This window comes from Mus caroli, chromosome 4, assembly GCF_900094665.2.
Source record: "Mus caroli chromosome 4, CAROLI_EIJ_v1.1, whole genome shotgun sequence".
In the NCBI taxonomy this organism is placed as follows: domain Eukaryota; kingdom Metazoa; phylum Chordata; class Mammalia; order Rodentia; family Muridae; genus Mus; species Mus caroli.
This window is the reverse complement of record NC_034573.1, coordinates 34,124,403-34,128,805: the sequence shown is the minus strand read 5'-3', so window position 1 is coordinate 34,128,805 and position 4,403 is coordinate 34,124,403. Positions and strand designations below refer to the sequence as shown.

The 4,403-nt window shown below is 39.3% G+C and overlaps 1 non-coding gene across 1 annotated transcript; it reads left to right on the top strand.

The window, feature by feature from the left end:
* The first annotated feature begins 3,849 nt into the window (after nucleotides 1-3,849).
* Nucleotides 3,850-3,911, top strand: LOC115030949. The gene has a single exon (XR_003836545.1). It is a non-coding gene; the product is annotated as a U7 small nuclear RNA (small nuclear RNA).
* The last annotated feature ends 492 nt before the right edge of the window (nucleotides 3,912-4,403 follow it).

Genomic DNA, 4,403 nt, shown 5'->3' with positions numbered 1-4,403 from the left:
AGCTGGCGAGTGTCAGCCGACCCTGTGCCCTAGCTACCCCGGTGCTTTTCTGACCGGAAGAGCTGTAGGTATAAATATTAACATTTAAAAGACCGTTTAATAGCAGAATCTACCCTCACACAATGACCTTTCTAGCCATAGGCTTTTGATTGCAGTTACAGTACTAGGCATGAAATTTCCTTCTGTGAAATGGGTTTCAAATCCAACCAGAAAACTGATTATTACCTATAACAATTGTGTCACTATTTCAGCAGTGGGAACATCCTGCATAGCAGGTTGGTATTACATACAGCATGTGGGATCCAGTGCAAGACAAGACCATTGATGGTTTTCTTCTCCAGCAGCTGGCATAGCACCTTCCTGCTCTATGAAAATAGCCATTCAGGAGGATGTTACCTGGTCAATTTGAGATTGATTTCAGCAAAAGGATCATAACATGTAGTTATGGTGGGAAAATAAAAGGAATGGCGTTAGCCCATGTTGTTTTGGAGACCTCTGGGCCTTCCCTGAGCAACAACTCATAAGTCAGTATCCTAGACCTTCTACTGTCACAGTCATCATTTGAATGATGTAATAAGAGTAATTAATGTCAGAGGCTACTGTTGCCTTCTTTGAGAGTAGAGTGACAAACCCTGTAACTAGGAGTAACTTACTTATTCCCCACCATTTCACCTAAGATACAGTTATTTGGGGCACCAACTAAAAATATGAACTCTTACTAGGTCCTACTGGTTTCCATTTCCAAAAGGTTCCAATTCGAACTTTTTCCTATTGAGTGCACTGAAAAGAGCTATCTAGATATTTGACTTTTACCTGACACTTCTCAGTGTGTAACAGTCTTCAGATGGAAGCAACACTAAAAACCATAGGGTTCTCACCTTCTGGATCACGGCTTGAGATTTTATTCAATGCCTTTTTCCCCCTGTGATGTCTTTAAGAAGATAGAAATGTGTGTGTGTGTGTGTGTGTGTGTGTGTGTGTATGTTGGTCTCAGTCACCAATTTCCTGTTTCCATAAGTGAAAACACTACTATAACTTCTATGTTTTGAAAGAGATAATATAAAACTTAATAACTATAATAAATGTCAATACCAGCAGCATTTTATGTAGACAAATTCTCTTACTCAGTTGCTGCCAAGATCCAGCCTTGGCTTGGAAAGGGGGTCCCGAGGAAGGAGTGTTTGGGAGCAGTGAAAGAACAACTCAATCATGAGTACAAGCTGACAGGTCTGGGTTCTGCTCCAGACAGCTCTCCAGATAGCTCTGTAGATAGATCTTGGATCTATGGTCTGCTCAAGACAGCTCCCTGCTAGAGATAGATCTCTGCTAGAGAAAGCTCTCTGCCAGAGACAGCTCTCACATGCCAGAAAAAAATTCTAAAAGCTCTCTAGACAGCTCATGGGCTTTTTGACCAAAGTCAGAAAAGCTGTAAGAAAAATTGTTGTATTTTTTTTTTTTATCAAAGTCAGAAATCCTGCAGGAAAAATTCTAAAAGACCTGTGTTTGTTCTTCAAGCAATTTTCCAGTTCTCCAGTTCCCCAATTCTCTCTCTCCCTCCTCTCTCTCTCTCTCTCTCTCTCTCTCTCCCTCTCTCTCTCTCTCTCTCTCTCTCTCTCTCTCTCTCTCTCTCTCTCTCTCTCTCTCTCTCTCTCTCTCTCTCTCTCTCTCTCTCTCACACACACACACACACACACCAGAGCCTAGTCTTTTATTTCCATTTCAATTCAGTCATTTACTCCAGGTTCCCTTTTTATTATCCCACAAATTGGTATCTTATGACCTTAGTCCATTGATTCTTAGAGACAGCAAGTACATTTTTTTTTTAACATTGAAGATGAATTCAGAGAGCTATCTGCCTTTGTAAGCACAGACAATAAACTAGCTGAGTGGGATCCTGTCCTGAAATTACCATTCCCACCATGCTTAGACCTAAACTTGCTCTGTCTCAGGCTGACCTTGATTTCAGTAATCTGCCTTTGTATTTTTCTAATAAGCTGGCTTATTAATGCAGCTGCCTTTGTTCTTTTAGATCTGTGAAGCTCCTCATACAATTTATATTGCTTTTCTATATTTTGCATAGTTGAGAAATCCTGTTTATGTATTTTTTAACTCATGCTTTTAGAGTTCTTTTCCACAGCCTTAAAGGCTTTCCTGATAGTCACAGAGTTTACATTAGACACACCCTTGCCTCCTGAACTTGTGCTACTTCTACTCACCATGAAGTCATTAGCTTTGGCAGGAAGAACATCTCTCAAAGGAGGAATATGAAGTAAATTACATATGTTATTATACAAATAAACCTCATACCCAGCAACTGTCAACACTTGTGGAGGCCCACACCCTGTTGGATCTGCTCTAGTGGCAGGAAAGTGTCATCCTGTCCCTTCCATCGCCATACAAGACTCAGCATCTCCCACTTTCTGTTTTAATTTGAGAGTGTGAATGTTGATCATAAGTGCAGTTATTGAGTGCATGACTTACTTGATGCAGACTGAAAGGAGAAACAAATTAGTAAGAATAAACTAACTGCAATTCTTCCATTTATCATCAAGGTCATCCAGGAAGATGAAAGGGTGTATTCATGAACAGCAGAGGCTGCAGACATTTTCTCAATAGAAGTGGGTCCTACTCTAGAATTACTAATGTCCATGATCTTATGATGTAGGCAATCTATATCCAAAGCTAAATTAGAATTGTCCCAAAGCCCCTTTAAATGAGACTGAATTTTATACCAGTCATGTTCAGAGGTATTGTACTCCAAGGGAGTTACACAAACCTAACAAAACAGTGAATGAGATTGCACTGAGATCCTGATATTAATATTTTAATCTGATTTCCCATAAATGGAACTGCTTCTTATAAAGCCTTAAGCCTATTCTAGTGCTGCTTGTCAATAGTCTCCTGGATCATGAGTGCTATTGACACATTTTTGGATAATTGATCTTCATGATGTGCTGTGTGAATCTCTTTCACCAAGGATGTAATGGATAAGGCAAAACTAGAAACCACACTTATTAAAACTCTGATCCCCAATATCAAGGCTACAACAAATCATTTAGATCTCTTGAGAGCCAAGGTAGCACCATGAAAAGCTTCTATACTAGGGTTGGAGAACCACAAGCCAGTAATATGGAGCAGGTCTCTCCTGGTCATTAGCTGGAGATGATTGAGAGCTTCCAGTACCTCCTCTGCTCCATCAGGAGAGTCAGAGATCTTCATCTGCCTCACTTCTGATGACTGATCAAAACTTTCTTTCCTTATGGCAATAGATTGGTGGAATAGTCATTACAGAGAAGAAGAGAGAGAGTAATGCACGTATTAATTCTGTAATAGTTTGATTGGCAGCATATTGGTGGTCTGTTGATATAGACCTAGAAAAGAGGCAAAGGTGTTCAGGGAATCTTGGTCCTGGAAGGAATCCTTTAACTGGAGAGTCACCTGTGATGCATTATGGCAAGCAGAGGGAAGACTTGGGAATTATTTATTTTATCTGCTTTAGGTAGCCAGAGAAGAAGATACCATGTTAATTATATATCTGGTAACAGCTTTTGCGTGAAAAAATTGGCTTAAGTAGATAATAAAGTAGTAATAAAATAAAATATTATTTTATTAATTAAGGATTAAACAATGGTTATCAATGTATTAGTTTTGACCTGTGGGAAATATATCCAATTTGATTTTCTTATGCTCAAAAGAATTTTAGACAAATTGAAAAAAATGTTTAAATAATTTAAAAGCATGAGCATTGTTTTAGGTGGTCCTGTCATGAGGGAAGAACAAGCATTTTATGTAAAGAAAAGACTGACCTTTGGTCTTCAAGAGAGAGCTACCCAGAAAGAACGACTTGGAGAGCAAACACAGCTCTTCTAGAATTTTTCTAGCAGGATTTCTAAATTTAGTTGAAATCTCCAAGAATTTTTTTTTCTAACAGCTTTTCTGATTTTGGTCAGAAAAAACCCATGAGCTATCCAGAGAACTTTTAGAACTTTTTCTAGTACATGAGAGCTTTCTCTGGCAGAGACCTGTCTCCTGAAGAGAGCTATCTCAAGTAGGGAGCAGTCTTGAGCAGAGATGCACCCAAATACCCCTTCTTCATGAGCCCCTCTCTAAGCCAAGGCTGGACCTTGGCAAGGAGAACACTTCCCAAAGGAGGAACATAAATTATGTACATTATCATATAAACAAGCCTTATGCACAGCAACCATCAACACTGGTGGAGGTCCACATCCTGCTGGCTCTTTGGGAAACAGTTTCACACCATCCCTTCCAAGGTCAAGCAGGGCTAGGCAGTTTGATTCTCTTTGTTTGTTTGTTTGTTTGGTTTTTTGGAATTAATTATTTTTATTAGGTATTTTGCTCATTTATATTTCCAATGCTATCCAAAAAGTCCCCAATACACTCCC